Raw genomic sequence first — 10,238 nt, 5'->3', positions numbered from 1 at the left:
ATATAATAACACCTACGTATATCTCTGTGCACATCTTGCTATGTTAAACTGGAGACCGGTAACCACTCAATCGTTGTACGGCGCTGCTTCGAAAACCTGATAATTCTCCGTGTCCTCCAGTCTGACGATTGACACTAAAAATAACTTTGGTGCCTATATATCAATTCATTTGGTTTATTGTGAGATTAGACAAGGAAAGCGGAGAATGAACCAAAAGAGACTGACTGACATATAGATTTTACTGTGAATTATACGCTATCGCTAAGTATTTAATACTATAACCACGCATCTTTAGGCAACTATAACGCACGAAAAGGTTACTTACAATTTAACTCAGTCAGATATGTGTGTGTCATCCTGATTCATCCACTTATATGCTGTAATTAAACGAGTGAACGACATAAATTAAGTATGAAATTATAACAGCTACGGAAGCTTCAGTTGAGCAAGAATTCCTGTATATTTATTTAGTCACGTTAGCTGTAATTATGATGCGCATTCGAAGTTGTCACAGCTCGAATCTTTGCAGACCAAAACACAGAGAGAACATGGCGGGAACGCTTCGGGCCACGCGTATACTGACCGTGATATATCTCGCGAAAGAAAAGCCCGTCACGGCGTGACGAAAATCCAAGTGATTCATTTATATATGCGCGCTTATATGTTGAACATACTGGCAGGCTAACGAGATAATAAATACTCGTTTTGTCTGATACACAATAACATACAATTCAAGAAAGAATTAGGTTAGATATAAGTTTTTAAACCCAAACTTGTTCGCGTCCGTGCTTCTCTCGCGCGCGCCCGCATGCACACACAGAAAGGCGAAGGATAAGAGCGGGGAAAGAGAAAGGAGTGAGAGAGAGAAAGCAGGAAGCGAGAGAGGAGAGAGGAAGGCAGGCAGGAGGGCAGAGAGGGGAGACAAAGGCAGAGAGGAGAGAGGAAGGTAGAGAGAAGAAAGAGGAAGACAGAAAAGAGAAAGAGAAAGGCAAAGAAGAGAGAGGGGCGGCAGAGAGGAGAGCGAGAGGAAGGTAGAGAGGAGAGAGAGGAAGGCAGAGGGGAGAGAGGAAGGAAGAGAGGAGAGAGAGAGGAACGCAGAGATGAGAGAGAGAGAGAGACAGATAGGAAGGCAGAGGAGGGAGAGAGAAGAGAGAGAGAGAGAGAGAGAGAGAGAGAGAGAGAGAGAGAGAGAGAGAGAGAGAGAGAGAGAGAGAGAGAGAGAGAGAGAGAGAGAGAGAGAGAGAGAGAGAGAGAGAGAGAGAGAGTAGAGAGAGAGAGAGAGAGAGAGAGAGAGAGAGAGAGAGAGAGAGAGTGCGCGTGAAAGAGCGATAAAGAGATGTAGACAGATATAAGAATGCACACCTAAGAATAAACATGCGCGGAGAGAGAGAGAGAGAGAGAGAGAGAGAGAGAGAGAGAGAGAGAGAGAGAGAGAGAGAGAGAGAGAGAGAGAGAGAGAGAGAGAGAGAGAGAGAGGAGAGAGAGAGAGAGAGAGAGAGAGAGAGAGAGAGAGAGAGAGAGAGAGAGAGAGAGAGAGAGAGAGAGAGAGAGAGAGAGAGAGAGAGAGAGAGATTTCTCTCTCTTTCTCGCTTTCTCTCTTTCTCTCTCTCTCTCTTGCTCTCTGATATCGCCGCGACGCTATCACGCAGGTATTGTGTGACGTTAGCCCGGCTTGCACCTGGATGCTGCTGCTGCTGCTGATGATGATGATGCTGCTGGCTGCTGGCTGCTGGCTGCTGGCTGTGACAGCTACTGTTGGCTACTGCTGCTACTGCTGGCCGCTGCTGCTGCTACTACTACTACTGCTGCTACTGCTGCTGCTACTGTTGCTGTTGCTGTTGCTGTTGCTGTTGCTGTTGCTGTTGCTGCTGCTACTGCTGCTGCTGCTGCTGCTGGCTGTGACAGTAGCTGAGCTACGTGCAGCCTGCGACGTCGCATCTCCATTGACATGCATCCTAATTGGGGCCGCCGCTGCCGGAGTCAAGGCCGGTCGGGTCCCGGCGCCGCCGCACAGCGATTGGTCCGTCGCGTCGGACCCCCGACTGTCCGCACGCGCACTGCGCCTCTTTCATAAGGGCCGGCTGGCTTTTCATTCGGGGTTCGACGCACAAGTGGGTCCGCGTATCCTCTGTCACCCCCTCTCCATCCCCCTCCCCCCGCGCGCGCGCAGGCGTGCGTACCATGCGATCTACGATTCCTGTGAGCTGTATTTTTTTCATGTTGGGTCGGCCCCCTTTTCGATCTCCCGGGATCGTCCCGTCGACGCGCGGGGGGAGGGAGGGGAGGAAGAGGAGGGAGAGGGGGAGCGAGGAAGAGGAGGGGGAGGGAGGGAGGGAGGATGCGGCCAACACGCAACAATGCGCCGTCCGTTGCGGAGCGTCCGGAGCCGTGATGGATGCCTTCCTGACGGCGACCATTGTGTGCGGGCCAGCCACGACACACAACAAGGCAGCTCTGTGTGTGTGTGTGTATGTCTATGTCTCTCTCTCGCCATATGTCTCTCTGCCCACACACACACTTTCTATCTCTCTCTCGCACACTCTCATACACTCTCACTCAAAGCTTGCGTGTATGTATATGTGTGTGTATGTGTGTTTCTGTGAGCGTACGTGTGCATGCGTGTGTTCGTGTGCGTGCGTGCGTTCGGGCGTGTGTATGTTTGCATGAGCGTGCGTGCATGCGCGTGCGTGTGTATGTTTGCATGAGCGTGCGTGCATGCGCGTGCGTGTGTATGTTTTCATGAGCGTGCGTTCATGCGCGTGCGTGCGTGTGGCTGAGTGTCTCTAGTTCTCCTCGCACATTCACCGTATCTCGCCGCATCCACGCGGTATCAGGGAGAGGAGGAGTGGTAGAACACTCGGGGGTGACCCGGGGACCGATTTTCCGTATAAGAAGTCTGTGGCGATGCTGAGAGGGTGCAGGCTACGTCGATCGTTAATGGGGAAGGGGTCGGTGGAAGCTGGTCTCACTCGGACGGCGAAGGAGTGGCCTATGGATAGATAAGTGTTAGTGGAATGAGACTCGATCACGAAATGTGGGTGGTTGGATGCCCGTCGGGGGGTGAGTGGAATGTGTCAGTGATCAGTCGCCGGGCGAGGGTTGGCCTCTTGCGTTTAGTATATAACACCGCGCCGTTAGTCCCCGCGTGGGATTACCAGCGCGTCGTGGCAGCATCCGTCTTTCGATGCTCAGCTGTTAACGCTAGTAAGAGTTGAGGAGGCTAGACGTGCCGTGATAGGCCGCCATTGATGGCTTTAAACAGTTGCCGGATCGCAACAAGAGCGGCCGACGGCCGTTGTTGTGTTCTATCCGTTTTCTATCGCTCTGCCCCCGGTCCCGGATGACTTCCGCTAGGTACTTAGCGGGGTAGCGCGACGTGCTCGATGTAGATATATAGATATAACGTAGTCGATGGGATCGGATGCTTCGCCGATCGTATTGTAACTATTTCTTTGATTTGATTGAATCGTGCAGGGCGCATGAGTGCGTTCGTGCGTGAGTGAGTGCGTGCGTGTGTTGGTGGAACAATGTCTACGTTATTCATCTCATCGTGGTTCTTTTTAGAACTCTGATATCACCAAGAGCTAATAAACACCTGTATTTATTATACGGTTATTATTTATTAATAAGTTATTGTTATATATTATTAGTTATTGTATTTATTAATACGGTATTTATTAGCTCTTGATATCGCGTAAAGTCTCGCTAACCCCCCCCCCTCTCTCTCTTTCTTTCTCTCTCTCTCTCTCTCTCTCTCTCTCTCTCTATCTCTCTCCTTTCTCTCTCTCTCTCTCTCTCCCTCTCTCGTCTCTCTCTCTCTCTCTCTCTCTCTCTCTCTTCTTCTCTCTCTCTCTCTCTCTCTCTCTTTCTCTCTCTCTCTTTCGCTCTCTCTCTCCTCGTCTCTCTCTCTTCTCTCATCATATCTCCCCGTCTCTTTCCTCTCTTCTGCCGACCCTCATCTGCTTTCCTCCCCTCTCATCTCCTGTCCCATCTCTCTCTTTCTCTTCTCTCTTCTATTCTCTTATCCCCTTTCTCTTCTATTCTCCTTATCCCCTTTCTTCTTCTATCATTCCTTTCAAATATTGCATCTTTCTTTTCTCTCTCTCTCACTCTCTTCTCCTCTTCTCGCGCACATCGAGACTACTACCCGCGACCCCCGCAGCTGAGTCCCGTGTATTATAATAAACCAGTTTATGGTCGGGGCGGCGGCAGCCAGCGACGGCAGCAAGGCATCGCTGGCCTCTGTAGGGGTTGGAGACTACTGGCCTGGGTTACTGGGGCAGTAATGAGAGCGTAGAAGCGCTGTCGTCTTCTGTCGCCCGCCGACTTTTAAATTGAGCCTTTCGTGCGGGTGGCATGCCAGGCCGAGCGATATAGGCGGCAGCCAGCCTTGTAGCTTCCTCCGTGTGCGCGTAGTCACGCCGGCGCAGGCGGCCAGCATCTCGGTCTTGTCTCAAGGTAAAAAAAACACAGTCGTGCGCCGCCGCCAAAGACAATGCCGCGCACAATCTGCATTGTTCAGTCGAGCAGTGAACGGTTCGTGATTTCGGTCCCCTGGGAGGGTCCGTGGCCGGGTGCGGCCACGCGGGCGCACTGTGCGCGTTCCTATAGGTGTGCGCCAGTGTCTTGCGAGGGCGGCACGCGCGTTTTGGCGAAAAATGCCTACGCCGTTTCACGAACGCTCGAAAGAATGATCTATGATGATTGATTCGTGGGAGAAATAGCAGGTGTCATCGGACGCTCGGCATTGTCCCGCGTATATTATGTTGCATTGTGGAATGTGCGAGAGCAGCATCAGTCTGGGGTTAGAGTGCTGCTATCTATTTGAGAGTACAATAAGGGGTGGCCTATCTATTGGGCGCGTGGGCAGGGGGGGGGATGGCGTCCGTGCGTGTTTTATACGAGCGGTTTGTAGGCGGTTATATATAGTATATATATATTTATATATAATATATATAGGACCGATTACATAATGGAAATACTTGAATCTGTGCACCCGCCGCTGTGTGCAAACGTTGTTACGTTCAGCGTTTCGTCGTATTTATGTACAATGAGCGCCTAGCTTTTGGCGGCTGGCCTATGGTCCTGTTGTCTATACGAACTTGGATGTTGCCTTATCTTCACGGCGAGTGCTTCTGTGCTCGTGGCCGTGGTGCGTTGGTAGTGGCGGGTCTCGTGTCAGCATGTGAGTGGCCCATGTGCGCTGCGCGCACTCGTGAGCGCGTTTGCGTGTCTGCTGCCGCGCTGCGCCGCGTGTGCACGCACGCGACTGTGCTTGCGCTCTCATGGACCGCTGATTTATGTATCCTGTGCACTGCAGGCGCCTGTGTGGTGCGTAGGTGGGCGCCCACCCCTGCATGTGTTCGTTTATGACGAAGCGTTTTCTCAAGATTTGTGCCAGTCCTGGGGGATTAGATATATGATTCTCCGTGACGACGTCAAAAACCTGACCGATACAAGTTATAGCTATACTAACCATTATTATCTATCGTCTTGACACGTGCTACAGTTTACCAGGGTTGGGTTAAAAAGCTGACGCCAAGATGGCCATGTTTTGTCTGCACGTCGGTCGGACATACGACATCGCATGGCATTCTGCTGCAATATCTTCGTGCCAAACATAATCGACTGATAAAAATATCCGGCTTAAAGTTAAGAACTTGCCGTTCTTCATTTCGGCACGCCACGAGTCCTATAGCCAACTTTTGTTAGCTATACTCTCGGAAAAAAGTAGCGTTGATCTCACCCTCCCCCTACTCCTTAACTTCCCTCCTCTCTTCTCCTTTCTCCTCCTTCTCCTCCTCCTCCTCCTTCCTCCTCCTCCACCACCACCACCACCATCCCCACCACCACCTCCACCTCCTCCTCCTCCCCTTCTCCTCCTCTCCTCCTCCTTCCTCCTCCTCCTCCTCCTCCTCCCTCCTGCCTCTTCCTCCTCCTCCCCACACCACCACCACCGCCACCACCACCACCTCCTCCACCACCTCCTCCTCCTGCCCACTTCCCCCCTTCACCGGTCGCTTCCCCGACTACCCTCCCTCCTCCCTATATTACATCGCGCATTTTCGCACCCGGAGCGCGTGCGCGTGCGCGGGGTCGCGGGCGAGACAGAGGAAGCTGCGCGGACTGCGTGATGATGACTGTCAGGTAAAGCATGGCTGCACCACAATGCACGCCGGCAGGTGCGCGCACAGTTTAGGGCTTTCATCGCCCCCATCGCCATATATGGCCTTAATTTATTTACAAACGAGTACTCGAGATAATGGGCCGAGATTTCGCCGTCCGAACTTTTCGTCCGGGGAATCTCCGTTAGCTGTATTACGGGAGGAGGAGGAGGAGGCGCAGGAGGAACAGGAGCAGGAGCAGGAGGAGGAGGAGGAGGCGGCAGGTGTGCTGTGCGTGCGTGCCCCACTCGCTCACTGTCACGGCGGAGACGTCGTCTCTCTCTCTACATCCCAACATGTCACCGACGTCACCCCCCCCCCACGTCAACGAGAATGACATGATGTGACTGCCACCCACGGCACGTGTCAACTCCCCGTCGTTAGACTGTGCGAGCACGTCTACCTCCGGGAGAGCGGGGCTCCCGTAAACACGCTCCCCCCGTCCAACCTGGGGAGAGGTTGTGGTGGCGAAGAGGTTGCCGTCTGCTCGCCCCGCGTCGGCTTTCTTTTTCTGTGCTGTGTGTGTGTGTGTGCGTGCGTGCGTGCGTGCGTGCGTGCGTGCGTGCGTGCGTGCGTTGGTGTGCGGGTCTGTGTGTGAGTGTGTGCGCGCGCGCACTCGTGAGCGCGTTTGCGTGTCTGCGCGCGCGCGCGCGTGTGCACGCACGCGACTGTGTGCGTATGGACGTGTTTGTATCTGTGCACTGCGTGTGTGTGCGTGTGGGCGCCCACCGCGTGCATGTGACGACTGACGAAGCGTTTTCAAGATTGTGCCAGTCGGGGATTAGATATATGATTCCGTGACGTCAAAACTGACCGATAAAGTATAGCTATACTAACCATTATTATCTATCGTCTGACACGTGTAAGTTACAGGGTGGAAAAAGCTGCGCCAGAGATGGCCATGTTTTGTCTGCACGTCGGCGACACGCAGGCATCCTGTGCAATATCTTCGGCAAACATTCACTGATAAAACTACCGCTAAAGTAAGACTTGCCGTCTTCATTCGGCACGCACGAGTCTATAGCAATTTGTTAGCTATACTCGAAAAAAGTAGGTTGATCTCACCCTCCCCCTACTCCACCACCTCCTCCTCCTTCTCCTCCTTCTCCTCCTTGAGAGAGAGAGAGAGAGGAGAGGGAGAGAGGGAGAGCGATGAGAGAGAGAGAGAGCGCGCGAAAGAGAGAGAGCCGAGAGAAAGAGAGAGAGAGAGCACGAACAAGCGATGGAAACAGGGAGGGAGAGAGAAGGGGAGCGAGAGAAAGTGAGGGGAGCGAGAGAGAGAAGACACGCCACGCACGCACGCACGCACGGCACGCTGCACACACACAACCACACACACACACACACACACACACACACACACACACAGCAACACGCACGCCACGCACAGCACGCACGCACGCACGCACGCACGCACACTCCACAATAAAAACACACACCACACAGCACAGAAAAGAAAGCCGCGCGGGCGCAGCAGACGGCGCAACTCTCTCGCCACCAACAAACACCTCTCCCAGGTTGGACGGGGAGGTGTTTACGGCGAGCCGCCGCTCTTCACCGGAGGTAGACGTGCCTCGCACAGTTTCTAACGACGGGGAAGTTGACACGTGCCGTGCAGGTGCGCAGTTCACATCATGTCATTCTCGTTGACGTCGAGGGGGGGGGGGTGACGTCGGTGACATGTGTTGGGATGTGAGGAGAGAGAGCGAATCGTCTCCGCCGTAGACAGTTAGCTAGTGGGGCACGATCACGCACAGCACTACCTGCCGCCTCCTCCTCCTCCTCCTGCTCCTGCTCCTGTTGCTCTCTGCGCCTCCTCCTCCTCCTCCCGTAATAAGCTAAACGGACGATTCCCCGACGAAAAAGTTGCGGACGTGCGAAATCTCCGGCGCCATTATCTCCGAGTACTCGTTTGTAACATAAATTAAGGCCATATATGGCGAATGGGGCGATGATAAAGCCCCTAAACTTGTGCGCGCACCTGCCGGCGTGCATTGTGGTGCAGGCCATGCTTTACCTGACAGTCATCATGCACGGCAGGTCGCAGCGCAGCTTCCTCGTCTCGCCCGCGACGCGCACACGCGCCACGGGCTCCGGTGGGCGAATGCCGATGTAATATAGGTAGGAGCGGAGGGTATGTCGGGGGAATGCGACCCGGGGAAGGGGGGAAGTGGGAACGAGGAGGAGGGTGGTGGAGGAGGCTGGTGGTGGTGGCCGGTGGTGGTGGTGTGGGGAGGAGGAGAAGAGGCAGGAGGGAGGAGGAGGAGGAGCGAGGAGGAAGGAGGAAGGAGAGGAGGAGGAAGGGGAGGAGGAGGAGGTGGAGGTGGTGGTGGTGGTGAGTGGTGTGTGTGGTGAGAGGAGGAGGAAGGAGGAGGAGGAGGAGAAGGAGGAGAAGGAGAAGGAGGATGGAGAGTTAAGGAGTAGGGGTCGAGGGTGAGATCAAACGCTACTTTTTTCCGGAGTATAGCTAACAAAAGTTGGCTATAGACTCGTTCGCGTGCCGAATGAAGACGGCAAGTTCTTAACTTTAAGCCGGTGAGTTTTATCAGGTCGTAATGTTTGGCACGTAAGATATTGCACATGAATGCCATGCTGTGTATTCCGACCGACGTGCAGACAAAACATGGCCATCTCTGGCGTCAGCTTTTTACCAACCTGTAACTTAGCACGTGTCAGACGATAGATAATAATGGTTAGTATAGCTATAACTTGTATCGGTCAGTTTTGACGTCTCACGGAATCATATATCTAATTCCCTCCGGACTGGCACAAATCTTGAAAAAACGCTTCGTCAGTACGTCACTATGCAGCGGGTGGCGCCCACCTAGCACACACAGGCGCTGCTGCACAGGATACAAAATCAGCGGTCCATAGAGCGCAGCACAGTCGCGTGCGTGTCACACGCGGCGCAGCGCGGCAGCAGACACGCAAACGGCGCTCACGAGTGCGCGCAGCGCACATGGCACTCTACATGCTGACACAGACCGCACACCAACGCACGCACGCACGCACAGAAGCACTCGCCGTGAAGATAAGGCAACATCCAGTTCGCATAGACACAGGACCTAGCCAGCCAGCCACACTAGGCGCTCATGACATAAATACGACCGAAACGTGACGTAAAACGTTGCACACGCGGCGGTGCACAGTTCAGTATTTCCATTATCTATCGGCCCCTATATTATATATATATATATATATATATATATATATATAACCGCCTACACACACCGCTCGTATAAACACGACACCCATCCCCCCTGCCCGCGCCCATTAGATAGGCCACCCCTTATTGTATCTCAATATAGATGCAGCACTCTAACTCCCAGACTGATGCTGCTCCGCACATTCCACAATGCACATAATATACGCGGGACAATGCCACCCGATGACACCTGCTATTTCTCCACGAATTCAATCATCATGATCATTTTTTCGGACGTTCGTGAAACCGTTAGCATTTTCGCCAAAAACGCCTGCCGCTCTCGCACAACACTGGCGCACACCTATAGGAACGCGCAAGTGCGCCCGCGGGCCGCACCCGCCACGACCCTCCCGGACCGAAATCACGACCGCTTCACTGCTGGCTGACTGAACAATGCAGATTGTGCGCGCATTGTCTTTGGCCGGCGCGCACACTGTTTTTTTTTACCTTGAGAAAGACAGATGCTGGCCCGCTGCGCCGTGGGGGGGCGGACTACGCGCCACGAGGAAGCTACGTGCTGCTGCGCCTATATCGCTCGGCCTTGGCATGCCACCGCACCTGGGCTCAATTTTAAATAGTCCGGGCGACAGAATGACGACACGCTTCTACCTCTCATTACTGCCCCAGTAACCCAGGCCAGTAGTCTCAACCCCTACAGAGCCAGCGTGCCTTTGCTGCCGCGCTAGCTGCCGCCGCCGACCATAAACTGGTTTATTATATCATACACGCGGACTCAGCGGGGTCCGGGTAGTAGTCTCGACGTGTGCGCGAGAGAGGAGAAGAGAGGAGAGAGAGAGAAAGAGATGCCATATTGAAAGGAATTAGAAGAGATAAGGGGATAAGGAGCAATAGAACGAGGAAAGGGCATG

General features: G+C 53.6%; 1 protein-coding gene and 1 long non-coding RNA gene across 2 annotated transcripts in view; one reads left to right on the top strand and one right to left on the bottom strand.

Annotated features, from left to right (window-relative positions):
• LOC106808811 (G1/S-specific cyclin-D2-like) overlaps positions 1–10,238 on the top strand; it is a 105,841-nt gene that overhangs the window by 39,813 nt on the left and 55,790 nt on the right. The window lies entirely within an intron of this gene.
• Positions 21–716, bottom strand: LOC106808812. The gene is made up of 3 exons (XR_001393814.1): positions 476–716; positions 326–377; positions 21–153 (listed from the first exon to the last, which is right to left on the bottom strand). It is a non-coding gene; the product is annotated as an uncharacterized LOC106808812 (long non-coding RNA).

Source organism: Priapulus caudatus, unplaced genomic scaffold (genome assembly GCF_000485595.1).
Source record: "Priapulus caudatus unplaced genomic scaffold, Priapulus_caudatus-5.0.1 Scaffold306, whole genome shotgun sequence".
Taxonomy (NCBI): Eukaryota; Metazoa; Priapulida; class Priapulimorpha; order Priapulimorphida; family Priapulidae; genus Priapulus; species Priapulus caudatus.
Note: the sequence above shows the minus strand (reverse complement) of the source record. Positions and strands in the feature narration are given on the sequence as shown.